General features: G+C 33.6%; 1 protein-coding gene across 6 annotated transcripts in view; it reads left to right on the plus strand.

Moving 5' to 3' along the window:
• WASF1 (WASP family member 1) overlaps nt 1-14,806 on the plus strand; it is a 123,809-nt gene that overhangs the window by 58,361 nt on the left and 50,642 nt on the right. For all 6 annotated transcript variants that reach the window (XM_031964412.1, XM_031964417.1, XM_031964416.1 and 3 more), the window contains exon 2: nt 6,857-6,949. The gene's annotated coding sequence lies outside the window, so the exon portion shown is untranslated. The remainder of the gene's footprint in view (nt 1-6,856; nt 6,950-14,806) is intronic.

The raw sequence follows: 14,806 nt of genomic DNA on the forward strand, positions 1-14,806 counted from the left end.
GCAATATGTAGTTGTGAGAATTGGAATATAAAAAAGCTGAGTACCAAAGAATCAATGCTTTCAAATTGTATGTAAGAAAAAACTTCTGAGAGTCTCTTAAACAGTAAGTAGATCCAATCAAAACCTAAAGAAATCAATTCAGACTATTCATAAGAAGGTGGAATACTAAAGCTGAAACTTGGTCACATAATGAAAATACGGGACTCACTGGAAAAGATTCTAACAGAACCATAAGAATATTATATATAGTAATAGCATTACTTAAGTTTGAAAAATAATGATAAATGACTTAAGTATATGTAAATTAACTATGCCAGCACCATTAGGGATTTAAAGGAGTCTTGTGTTTAATCTTGTTTTTCTACTCATTATTTTGTTTTATAGTCATATGCCTTGGGAAGGTTTACAGTGGTGATAATTTCTTGTGATTTAAAGTAATTTTCCTCCTAACTAGAAGATTTATTCTTTAAACTATTTAAAAAACACATTGGTGAACAATTTAAAATCATCTTAAAAAACTATCAAAATGCCTCATTTCTCAAATATAGAGAGAACTGCGTCAGCTTTGTAAAAATATGTCATTCCTCAATTGATAAATGGTCAATGAATATGAAGAGGCAATTTTCAGAAAAAGAAATCAAAGCTATCTATAATTACATGAAAATTGTTCTCAATTACTTTTGATAGAAAAATGCAAATGAAAACAACTCTGAGATACTATCTCACACCCATCAGATTGACTAACATGACAGAAAAGGAAAATGACATATGTTGAGAAGATGTGGGAAGATTGTACACTAATACACTGTTGGTGGAGCTGTGTATAATTATTTTGGAGAGAAATTTGGAACTTTGACCAAAGGGCCATAAAATTCTGCATGCCCTTTAATCTAGCAAAGAAATAAGAGAAAAAGAAAATAACCTAAATATATGAAAATATTTATAATAGCTATTTTTGTGGTGGCAAAGAATCAGAAATTGACAGATGCTCATTAATTGGGGAATAGCTGAACAAGTTGTGGTATGTGATTTTGATGTACTATAAGAAATGTCAAGTAGAATGGTTTCAGAAAAACCTGGAAAAACTTATATGAACTAATGTGAAATGAGCAGAACCAGGAAAACACTATACATAGCAATAGCAATATTGTATAATGATCAACTGTAACTGACTTAGCTATTTTCTTCAATACAGTGATTCAAGGCAATTCTGAAGAAAAATACTATCTACTTCCAGAGAAAGAACTGAAGGAGTCTGATTGAAAATTGAGACATACTTTTTCATTTTTTTTTCTTGCTTTGTTTATTTTTGTTTTTTGCAATATAGCTAATATGTAAATATGTTTTGCGTAATTTCACAGTACACTTGATATCACATTTCTTGCCTCCTCTTGTCTGAAAAGGGCAGGAGGGAAGGAGTAAGAGAATTCAAACCAAAAAACTTTAAAAATCAATGTTAAAAATAAATAATTAAAAAAATATTAACAGGTGTTTCCCAAACCTTATTAAAGTATGATGAACATAATTTAAGCTTTGTGTATGTTTTGGACATGCCATTTTGAACCTTGATTATTTTATTGTATTTCTTAGCAATGTTAATGCCTCTAATAGTCTTTGAAGTCTATAGGACTGTTTACCCTTAGACTGACCAGCTCCATCACTTCCAATACAGCCCTAAGCAAATATGAAGTACTCAAAAAATACTTGTTTTTATTACTGTCAAATCTGGCATCAAAATCCAGGAGTACAAGATCAGAGAAGGAATAGAAAAAAAAGAGGGAAAAGGAGGTGGGAAACCAGTCAGTTAACAAATATTTATTAAGTGCCTACAATGCCTACAAAGGTACTGCGCTAAGTGCTGAGAAAAGCTAATGGAGACCAGAGAAACAAAAAAACAAAAGAGAAAAAAAGACCATTGTGTTTATAATAAAAGAAAAAGCTTCAGTATATTGGATATGAAAAAAACAAATCCAACTAATAGTAGAAGACTTAAGTGACTCAGGGAAAAGAAAGAATAAATACCTACCAGGTCAGCACAGTAGCTTAGCTCTTCAGACTGGAAGTAAAAGAATTCTCTCTACCTCACTAGCCTCCAAAGACTATTTGTTGAACACAATAAATGTTTAATAAATGTTTTTATTTGTTAAAAACTAATCATTTAAAAACAAGGCAGAGAAGGCTTATATGAACTACTGCAATGTAAAATGAATAGAACCAGGAGAACAATTTATAAAAACAACCATACTGTAAAGACAAACAACTTTGAAAGATTTAGGAACTCTGTTCAACACAATGGAAACAAACCCAATGTAGGAGAAGGAAAGAGAAATTCATTTAAAAAAATTTTTTTAAACTTCATTCTAATTAATTGCCAAGTTCAATTGATTCACCTCTGCAATATTTCTCACTTATATATCCTTTTTCTTATTCCAATTGCTCCTACCCTACTGAGGCCTATTATCACCATTGTAATAACCTCCTGAATGTTGTCTAGGTCTCTGGTATCTCCATTCTCCTGTCCACCATTCATACTTCTTACAGATAATAATATTCCTTTTGTGCAGCTCCGCTTACATCATTTACAGCACAAAGAACTTTTCAGTGGCTCCCAATCTCTCGCAGAATCAAGTTCCAATTCCTCAGGCTGCCACTGAGGGCTTTCATTCAAAATCTAGCACCACCCTCTTTTTCTGGTGGTATTATATTTCCCTTCATTTTCCATGTGGCACCAGCCACAATATTTACCTTCCCTGATATGGTCTTAAAGCAGCAGATAAAAGTCAAGAAGATAAATTGTATTTTGTTCACTTTCCCATAAGTTTTGATGTCTTCCTTCCTCTCTGCCAATGCATAGCATGGGGTTAAAAATGCATACATACATACATACATACATACATACATACATATGTGTCTGTTTACTTTGGACATTCACTTTTTAAAATGCAGTTAAATGCACATGTTAAATCTAAATAGGCACCAAAAGTAATAAAGTAGCTAACTTCTGTATAAATGTTGACAGGATTTAGAAGATTAATGAAAAAGTTAATAATTCTAAATTAACCTTTGTTAGAAAAGGGAACCATAATAATAGTAATTATTTTGAACTGGTTATAAACAGGGAATTATGTAGGAGAGGCAGTGAAAGAAATCCATTCTGGGATTTGGGAAGTGTAAAGGATAATTAATAAGCATCTCTACTATAACCTATACAATGTGAAAAATATTCAAAGAAGGTTTTTGGTAAACCCCATTGAGGTGAACTTTTGAGAGGATATAGGCAAGAGTTACAAAGAATAAACATCTCCAAATGGATTGCAATTTACATCTTTGTAGGAAATGCTCCCATCTATGAAAATACCATTTCACTGATGTATTCAGTGTTTTGCTAAGTACTTTGTGTATGATTTTACTTGACACTGACAAGAAACTTGTGAGATGCGTATGGTGTAATTAATATTAATTACATTTTATAGGTGAGGAAATGAGGGGCTTGAAAGGCTGTTACTTGCTCATCATGACATGACTAGTAAGTGTCTAAAGTAGACATTGAATCCCCTCAGATCACCTGATTTCAAGTTTAGCCATGTTGCCCCCAGTGATATCAGATAAACAAAGCTTTAGCATTAATATATTATTTGCTTTTTAATATTGTGTGAATAAAAATTAGCCTGTTTTACCCTTAATTTCCCAAACTTTTGCTACCAAGGCAAGCCAATAATATTCCTTAATTTTCTAATAATCAAATTTCTGATGATATTGGTCATATATAGTCTGCTTATAGAGATTTTATGCTTTCACTAGATAGAAATGCAGATGACAGTTTTTGTGACAGCTTTTTTTCTTGATATTTTATAAATCTTATATTGCTGGATAAATTTGAGTTCTTATGAAATTCAGGTTTCATCTCTTCTAAACGGTTCAAATTTCTAAATGTCTGGATAAATGGAATTTTGCTGTGACTTCCCTTGATAGCCTAGGATGGTAAATGTGGGGCCAAAATATATATCTAAGTAAATTATATACTCTATATTTCATTCAATAAATTCAATTCAACAAAATTGGTGCCTTTGGGAAATTACATATTGCTTTTAATGAATCCAAACTTCTCATTGAAATGAAAGTTTATCTCTTTAACTATATAGTTTTTTCAGTAATGTTATGTGACTGTGAGTTTTTGAATACCACAATATAGGTAGAATTAAATTGTCCCCTATTCAAAGTGTGATGAAGATGCTTTCAGTGAATGACTATACTATAGATTCTGATGATGAGGAATCATGGAGGGGGAGCAGTGTAAAGGATGTTTTTAATCCATAAAAAAAAAATGTGAACCAGTCATGTAGTGAAAGTGAGGGAGCTAGTGGAGTTTTCCATTAATAGTTAAGTAATGTCAAGATATCAAGAACTGGGAATAATAATTTTTTATTAAAACTTTTTATTGACAGAACATATGCATGGGTAATTTCTTACAACATTATCCCTTGCACTCACTTCTGTTCCTACTTTTCCCTTCCCTCCCTCCACCTCCTCCCCTAGATGGCAAGCAGTCTTATACATGTTAAATACGTTATAGTATATCCTAGATACAATATATATATGTGTGTGTGTGTGTGTGTGTGTGTGTGTGTGTGTGTGTGTGCAGAACCAAACAGTTTTCTTGTTGCACAGGAAGAGTTGGATTCAGAAGGTAAAAATAACCTGGGAAGTAAACCAAAAATATAAACAGTTTACACTTATTTCCCAGTGTTTCTTCTCTGGGTGTAGCTGCTTCTGTCCATCATTGATCAGTTGGAACTGAGTTAGATCTTCTCTTTGTCGAAGAAATCCACTTCTATCAGAATACATACTCATACGGTATTGTTGTTGAGGTATATAATGATCTCCTGCTTCAGCTCATTTGGGAATAATGATATTTAAATTCTCTACCCCTGAGGGTTGTTGTGAGGAAAATTCTCTGTCAACCTTGAACAACTGCACATATGTGAACTGTTACCATTGCACAATACTGTAGAGTTTTTACCATGTATGTAAATATAACATCAAAAAATTTGCCATCACTTTCTAGATGCTGCCCATCATTAATATTTTCCCCATCCATCGGGAAATCATCCATTAATTTGTTCACTCTCAAGCACCACTTTCATCACATTACATATCTTTTCAGAAAACTGTTATTTAAATAATGGGGACTATTGACTACAGCATTGAATCTGGAAATCTTTGTCTGGCTTTCAAGGCTCGTCATGTACTAGTAATACCTGTCATTGTTCTTAAGTAAAGGTTATCATATCTCCCTTCATAACTAGCACTAGCAGAGGGTTTTATACACAAGAAATATCAGTAAATCTTTGTTGGGGGGAGGGGGAGAAAGAGCGACCTAGAGGAAAACTCCCAACCTGGTGAGAGATTTATGGGAAGACATGGAAAGGATGAATTGCACATGATCAAGGCATGGATATATTGTATTTTGCTCTATTGAACAAATCTGCCCAAATAATGAACTGTTTCTTCAGCATCTATTATGTGCTAGATTCTAGTGATAATTACAATAGGGATTTTCAATTTAGTGAGAACTTGGGGTGAGGACAGATATACAAGTAATTATGATTCAAAGGAAAATGAGATACCTCGTTGGCACATGATAATTGATCAATAAGTTCATCAGACACTGTTTTAAGTATTGAAGATGCAAAAACAAAAATGAAAGTCTGTGAGTCATGAAGTTTTATATTCTTTCTGAGGAGATGTACAGAAATAAATGTGTACAAAAAAAATACAAGGTAAATTTGGAAGACTTTATGTAGAAGAAAGCACTTGAAAAAACTTTTGAAGGAAACAGGGGAATTCTAAAAGGTGGAGATGATGAATGAAAACATACTAAATATGGGTACAGACAAAGGAAACAGCATGAGCGACAGTAAGGAGGCAGAAGAGAGCAAGTAAGACTGGAAGAGGTGAAGTTAAATAGTTCACTTTAGCCTAAACATGGATTATGTGAATAGTAGTAGGAGATAAGGCCAAGCAGATAGGTTAGAGACATATGATCAAATCCCAGACTCAGAAGTATATACTTTTGAGGGGAAATCATTAGGCAGACACTAAAAATTTTGAATAGAGATGACATATCATTGGTTCTGGAAGAAGATTCAAGTAGGGATGTTAGAAATGGATTAGAGATGAAATGCAGGCAGAAAGAGAAACAATGAGGCTTTTTGGAAGGTCTAGGATGGTCACCATGGGAGTGAAAAGGAAGAGCCAAATTAGAGATTGCTGAAGTAGAAACAAAAGGATTTCAGTTTACTCAAATCGTCAAATAGAAATAATACCCATTTTATTGGGTTGTTGAAAGGATAAATATGGGAGATATTAAGGATGAGCCTGTAATACTGGGACAATAGTAATGCCAGTGAACAGAAATAGGCAGAGTAGAGGAAGATGATGTATTCAGTTTGACAAGTTGGATTTGAGGTGTTAGTGGTGCATCCTTGTGGAAATATTCAAGATGAACCTGGAAACATAGGGCTAGCATATTAAAACTCTTATCTAATACCACATAATGGCATGGAGGTGACTCTGGGTTCTTGAAAGTGATGCAAGCTAAGGAGAAATTGTCAAACCTGAAGAGTTTTGAGAAAGAGTGTAGTATGTTGGAGAAAGGACTGGATGTGTAATCAGAAGAGCCAGAGTGATATACCAGTTCTTAGTACTTTCTAGTGTATGATAATGGACGAGTTACCTTTATATCCTTATCTGTAAAATAAGAAGAAAATCTACTTAGAGGGATTTGTGAAGAATGTGTTCTATAAACTTTAAGTTACTCCATAAATTTAAATTTTTGTTATTTTCATTATTACAGTTACGGGCCAATACTGGACTCTATATGTCTGTCATCCAAGGTCCAGCCTTGCTAAGGCCTAGAGAAATTCAGTGACAGAAGGCTGTTGACCAGGTAAGAAATTTTTTGGTGACAAGAACTCATAAAGTGTTTGCTAAAATGTAATGATTGAAGTCTTTATTAATCACTTAAATTTCAGAGGATTGAAAGTTATTATTATGATGTTACTCTTTTGACAAATATGCCTTAGATGTTTTGTCAAATTGTGCTCTTCTTGTATTTTACTTTTTTTTTTTTTAACATTTTATTATGGAAATCATTACTGTATTATTGGAGAGGCAGTAGTAAATAGAATCCTGGCCTTGGAGTCCAAAGATAGTTTCCAGTTTTATTCTGATACATACTGTACTGTGATTTTACTTTGTAATGTGGGGCTAGTCACTTAAACTATCAGTGCTCTGGGCAACTCTCTAAAACACGAAGTTAAAAATAAATTGCCAATCTATATTGGAGGAGGGAGTTTCCACACTAAGTTCCTAAACTTATGAAATTACAGGTCTGGGCACTTTCTGCAAATATGTTATTATGTTGTGTTATTATTGTATTCTGTATTGACAAATAAGATTATAATTTTAATATGTACTCAGAGGCAATTGGTGGTACAATGGATAGAGCTCAGGCCCTGGAGTCAGGAGTAACTAATTTCAAATCTAGCCTTAGACTACCTGGGCATATCACTTGACCTCTGTACCTTAATCTTCTCAAATAATCTTCTCAGTATCTACCTCAAGGGGCTGTTGTGAAAATTAGATAATAGTTATAAAGGCACTTAATATAGTGCCTGGTACCTAATAAATACTATAAAAATGCTTATTCTTTCCCCTCTTTCTTTTCCCACTTATTTCTTATATAAAGAGTTTATATGGATTCTCAACATGAACATTATTCATGTTCACTTAATATCATTCTCTTTAGAGACATGTGTATTTAAAATTAACTTAGCAATAGGTTGGAATTATAATGAGAAATCATATAGTTGTACAAGATTAAGAACTGTTTGGTGTCCATTTGACTTGTTCTGAGGAGAAAAGGGGAATGGGTGGGAAAGGTGTTATTACAAGATTGGAAAATTCTTAAAATGAGATGTTAGTATACCTTTTGTCAGTTTTCCTCTCTACCTGAAAAGCATTACAGGCTTCATGACATCACACTGAAGAACATCATAGGTTGTGATCACCTTTAGGTACACTCAATATTCCATAGTTCATTTAGGTCTTTAGACCTGTGACTTCCTCAATATAGGTAAGTCCTGGTATTCAAGTTCTGATGGAGATTTGCAGCCTTGTGTCCTGACAGCTTAAGTTACTTAGCCATGTTCACACTGCTGGTATGTCACAATGAAGAATTGAAGTCTAGTCTTCCTGATTCTAAGACTAAGCCATTTACTTATTCTTCCTCATTGTCTCTCAGAACTCTCCCCAGTACATGCTGCAGAAAGGACAATCAAATAGTTAAATATTTATTTATTGTCACACCTACCATATGTGTGTTATTGAATGAAATGCAAGAGGGCAGGATTTTGCAAACTAAAGGACATCTTATATGTGCTAAGAGTGGTACAATGATATTTTGTTGTCGTTTTTCAGTTGTGTTTAACTCTTCAGACTGGGGTTTTCTTGGTAAAGATACTGGCGTAGTTTGCCCTTTTCTTCTGCTAATTTTACAAAAGGGGAATACATTTTAACAAAAAAAAAAATTTAACTTACTGACTATACCATAGCAGGTTGCAGGCTGACTTTGGCTCATGAATTGCTGACCCTTGTTGAAGAGAATACAGAAATAGTTAAAAATGTGGTCCTAGTTTTTATGTAGTTTGCAGTTTAGTTGAGGATAGAGAAAACTGAAATTTTTATGATGCTTTGTAGTTTTCCACATTATTATTGTTATTTGTTTCAGTCATATTTAACTCTTGGAGTTTTCTTGGCAGATATACTGGAGTGGCTTGTCATTTCCTTCTCCAGCTCATTTTACAAGTGAGGAAACTGAGGCAAACAATTAAATGACTTACCCAGGGTCACATGGCAAGTGTCTGAGGCAAAATTTGAACTCAGGTCTTCCTGACTGCAGGCCTGGGGCTCAATTCAGTGCATCATGTAACTGCCCACAAGTATTTCACAAGAAATACTAGATTTTGTAATACAGATTTGAATAGAACAGAAGTTTAACAGGAAAGGGGGGCAGTAAATGAAGATTGGAGAAGTTAATAAAGGCTTTGTGGAAGAAGTGGGTTTTGGGGAAAATTTGGATCAGTAAAGGGAGATTCAATTAAGTGGGATTCAGCCTACAAAGATTACCAGGAAGTTTGCTCTTTCTAGTTGTCAAGCTTATTAAAAATATGTCATCTTTTCAGTTTGGATAAGTAGATGCTTCTGTTTTGTTCTTTAATTCCATGGGCATGAAAATACTTTTGTGCCCAATTTTTACATGCTCTAAATTACCAACTTTAAATTTCTTATGGATATTTATTTATTATAGCTTGTATCTTGTCCCCTCATGGCTATCTTCCAATAATATAATTCTTATACTATGAGGTGAATAGCAAATACCAATTACATTTTTCAGAGGGAGAAGCTGAGTTATAAGATGAAGTCATGTTTCAGTATAATATCTAGAGATCAGTAAGTCAGTGGTAGATTTTTAGAATAGAATTATATCTACATTTATAGTGTGGTTTACATAAAAATCACATAGTAGATGAATTACATTGTAGCCTGCAAACTTTCTGGAGTATAACCTGAACCAGATTAAAATGGAAAATATTTAGTAAAATAAATAAAAATACAGTAAAACATAATGTTAACATGTCATTTTTGAAATCAATATGCACCCTGCACCTGTTTCTATTTAAGTTTGACACCATTGTATAAAGATTGTAGATTTGGAGGGATAGTTAAAATAAATTGATATAGTTTCATAACAGTCTCTCATTTAAAGAAAACTATAGGATATCAAAAAATTCAACTAAAAATAACATAGATTCCATGACCAGATTGAGAAGTAAAATCCAGGGTCTCAAATGACTATACACAAATGAACAAAATAGAATCAAAAAGTAAGAGGAGCTACAGATTGTAACACAGAAGGAAAAATTAATCTTATACATGTCATTGAGACTTGATGTAGGAAAGCTTGTAAGTGGAATATGTCTCTGGCTGAATATTACTTATTAAAAAAACAAACAGAAAAGAAAAGAATATCATATATGCAAAAGACCACATAATCACAGTCAGTAGTTGTTTATTCTTTTGTCTTTTATTCTCAAAGAGGACCATAACATTGGGTAAGTGATGTCATGACTTGCAAAAGAATTGAATTTTAGTAAGGCAGGACTGTGTAAAATTTCACACACACACCTTATATAGTAGAGTATACTTATGTTATAGGTATAGTCCAACCTATACACAAAAAGGAATTCTCAGTACAACATACTCAATAAGTAATCCTCCAAACTGCCTGAAGACCTCCAAGAAAGAAAGAGCCTATCACATCTTTAACCAAACCATTCCACTTTTGGATAGTTCTCCTTATTAGGACGTTTCATCTGGCATCAAACCTAAATTAGCATTTTTGCAAGTACTATTCCTTACTCCTGTTTTTGCCTTCTGGGGCCAAATAAAACAAGTCCAATCTATCTTCCACATACCAACTCTTCAAATATTTGAAGACAGGTGTCATGTCTCCCCTGAGTATTTTCTTCTCTAGGCTTACAAATGTTCTTCTTAAATAGAGATACTCATAGTTATTTCGGATACAGTCTGATAAAGTCAGTCATGGGTAGGGGGGATTCTAAGCTCCCTATTTCTGAAAGCTATTACTCTCTCAAGTTCACAATAGCTTTTTTGACTGCCACATCACAAAACTGACTCATATTTAGTTTTCAACCTACTTACACACCTTCCTTCTACCTAGATCTCTTTCAACACAGAAATCCACAATGACCCCATGAGAGACATGAAGAGATTCTGTAATAGACATGTCAGTGTACATGGAGAGATAAGCACAAAAGGGAGGATATAGAAAGTCTCTGAAAACTTTGGATTTCAATTACAACCTTCCAACTAAGTTCCAAGGCTGAGGCTTCAAGAGAGTGATTTGGGGGCATTCTGGGTGGGTCTAGGGTTTGGCTAATCCCAAACCAAATAGCTATGACCTGAGCCTTGAGTTTTCCCCAAGAGTGCAGCTGGTAGTTAGAACACAGCTCCAGAAAATCCTTAGACTCTGGGCCAGCACACCTGGAAACAGAGCCTGATCCAATAAATTCCCATTCCCAGTGGCTCCCTGTCCAGCCCTAGCTTCACAGGAGTAAGCATAAGCAAAGGAACAATAAAAGTTTTTCTTTTTAAAGAGATGATGATGTATTTAGAGACCTAGAGAGCCATCTAAAAGTTTTATTGAAATAATTAATAACTTTGGGGAAGTTCCAGGATATAAGATAAAGCCACATAAATTATTATATTCCTAAATATAATCAAGGAAATCTAATAAGAATTAAAAGGAAAAAATTCATTAAAAAATTGCAGAAGTAATAAAAAGTTGACACTCTATCTTCTAAGATTTACCTAGGGACTATATGAATCTCACTATAAAATCCTGTAGAAATATAGACATAAATAATTGGAGAAACATTGCTCATGGATAGGTTGAACTAATGTAGCAAAAGTGACAATGCTATACCTATGTTTGTTTATTCTGTACTGTCTCATTCAAATTCCCAAAAGAATATTTTATAGAGCTAAAAGCAGAGGGTTAAATGTCTTAAGAAAAATAATGAAAAAAAGAGAAAGAATTGGGAAGGAGAGGTTTATGAATACCAGGTCTCAAGCTATAATAGAAAATAGTAATCATTAAATTGATTAGAAAGAGAGAATATCTGTCAATGGAACTGGGGGACAGGATGACTCACTATTTGATAAAGTATTCTGGTAAAACTCAACAGCAAGTCTGGTAGAAATTATGTTTGGGCCTTAGCAAGATAAACTCCAGATGAAAACAGAAGATCTTTCCTTTCTTCTCTCTCTCCCTGTCCCTGTCCTTTTTTCTCTCTCTCTCCATTTACACACACACACACACACACGATAAAGTGAAGAAGGATAATTCTGTGAAAAAAAAATTTTCTTTGCAGAAACAAATCTAATGTAGTAAAAATTAGAAGACAGCTGACTAGGAAAGATATTTTCAACAAATTTCTCTCATAAAAACCTCATTTCTAAGATACATGAAGAAGTATTTTAAGTTTATAAGAGCAAAAGCCATTCATCAATAGGTATATTTTATATCAAAGATTTGAACAGGCAGTTTTTAAAGGAAAAAGTCTGTTATCAATAATCATATGAAAAAAGTGTTCCAAATCACTAATAATTAGGGAAATGCAAATTAGACTAACTTTGATGTTCTACCTCATACTTACAATACTGGCAAAGATGGCAGAAGAAGAAAATGGCAATGTTGGAAGGATTGTAGGAAAGCAGATTACTCTGTTGGTGGAGTTTAGAATTGGTCTAGCCATTCTGGAAAGCAATTTGGAATTATGCTTACAAAGTTACCAGACTCTTCAAAGTTAGAAGAGAAGAATATATATGTGTAAAATATTTATAGCAAGTTTTTTTCATGATATTAAAAAAATTGGGAATAAAGAGTATGTTCCTGTTGAGGAATGACTAAATGAACTATGGTAAATGAATGGGATGGAATATTGTGCCATAAAAAATAATGAAATGGATAATTTCAAAGGAAACTAGGAAGACCTGTATGAGCTGTTGCAAAGTGGAATGAGCAGAAAAAGAAGTACAATTTATACAGTGATAGGAACATTACAAAGAAAATAACCTTTGAGAGGTTTTAGAATACAATGATCACAATACAATGATAAGCCAGGCGTTCAAAAGAATAGAATTGAAACCTAAAAACAAAATCAAGATGTTCTAGTTTCCCTTGATCTAAAATTAAGTAATTTTGTTACTCTGGAATAATATGTTCCTGGTAAAAAACATGTTGATTCTTTGAGTTTTTCAACAATCATTTTTTTAGTGATCCACTTGTAAAATTAAATTTGTTTACTAGCTTGTAGTTTGCAGACTTTACGCTTCTTCTTGTTCTTTTTCTTTTAGTCAAGATACTTTCCTTTCTCCTATCTTGTGGCATTTCTTGCATTTTCCCTTATCTTTCAAATAACACTAATAATGGCTCAGCCATTATATCTGCTAATTGTTTCAGTCATCTGGACCAACTAACTTAAACTCATCAAGAGCACCTAAAGCCTTTCTTATTATTTCCTTGCTTACTTTAAGAACTAGCTCCTTGTTAATTATTTTTGTGCTATCATTTCCAATGTAAAGGTCTTTCCCTTTGCAGGAAAAAGAAAAGAAAAACAGAAGGAAAATATAAATGGAGCAGCTTTCTTTCTCTCTGTTATTAGTAACCCTCATACTATCCATCCAAAAAAGATTCTATTCCTTCTTTAATCTTTTTTTCTCCTAATATAATTCACACACACACACACACACACACACACACACACAAATACACACATACTTAAACCTAAAAACAAAAACACAACTTATTTGATGTCCTTACCATTATTCACTATTCTCAGTTCCTTCTGAGCTTTAGCTCTTCTGTTATTTGACCTTGCTTCTATCTTCTGTACATTTTTGTGCATTTACATTGACCTTTCAGAGCAGTATCACTTTTGTTGCCCATTGTGTCTTCAAAATTTCAGTCTTGGGCAACTCCCTTATTACCAGCCTGTGTTAGATGTACTCCATCACTGACCAGGAATCTGTCAACCCTATAATATTTGAAAAAGCACTAGGCACAATGCCTGTCACATGGTAAGTACTTAAATTCTTATTCTCCTTCTTTTATAAGCCATCTACATCTTATTTTCATATACTACCTTCTTAGAGAACTGTTCATTTCCCAAATTAATTGTTCTCTTCCACATTTCTCATAGGGTGAAACAAGTGAAAAAAATTCAACTTCTGCTCTTAAGGTCTTATTTTTCCTGCCCAACACTGCATAACTCTTGGCAATAGGTTTTAGGTTCCTTCTGGAAGTGTCATTTGTGCCCCTGTGAATCAATAGAAGTCATCTGTTTTACTGAATCAATCTTTTAAGGTTCTCTGTTATGTTTTGGATACATTTCCCAAGGAAAGAATGGATGTTTCAACTTATTTTTTATTAGGTTGACAAAAAGAGCATTCTTAATACTTGTAGAGAGGGAATCAGCAACTACTACTACTCATTTCTTCTTTTACTGGCTCTCACTGGATGTTCCCTCAACTGAAAGCTTTTATGAGTCTGCTATATCATTTTGAGGGGGATAAAAAGTTACCTCTTCAGAGTATCCAGCTCTCTCCTCCTTAGATAGAATCTCTTAACTAGCCTTTCTTTTTTGAACTATCATTTAGATTCCTTCCTAGTGTAAGCTCTCTTTACCTCATATCTGAAATATTGCTTTAGTCTTGTATTTAGCTTTATTCTCCCCTCTCCTACACATCTTCTACATAACCTGCTTAAGTTCCTAAATTTATGAATTAGGGAAATGACATGGTTGGATATCCAACCATGTCATTTCCCTAATTCATAAATTTCAGTGGCTTCCTATTTACTTTTGTGATTAAAAACAGACTATTTTTTTTTTTTTTTAGTTTTGAAAATCCTTCACAATCTGACTCCTATTACTTCCCATTAGTCATTCCATGAGGGCACTTAGGTGGCCTAGTGGATAGAGTACTAAGCTTCAGGAAGATCTGAATTTAAATCCAGCCTCAGATATTAGTAACTGTATGATTCTGGCCAAGTTACTTAATTTTGGTTGCCTCAGTTTCCTCATCTGTAAAATGATCTGGAAAAAACAAGAGCAAACTACTCCAGTATCTTTGCCAAGAAAACTCTTAATGGAGTCATGAA

Source organism: Sarcophilus harrisii, chromosome 4 (genome assembly GCF_902635505.1).
Source record: "Sarcophilus harrisii chromosome 4, mSarHar1.11, whole genome shotgun sequence".
NCBI classification, from domain to species: domain Eukaryota; kingdom Metazoa; phylum Chordata; class Mammalia; order Dasyuromorphia; family Dasyuridae; genus Sarcophilus; species Sarcophilus harrisii.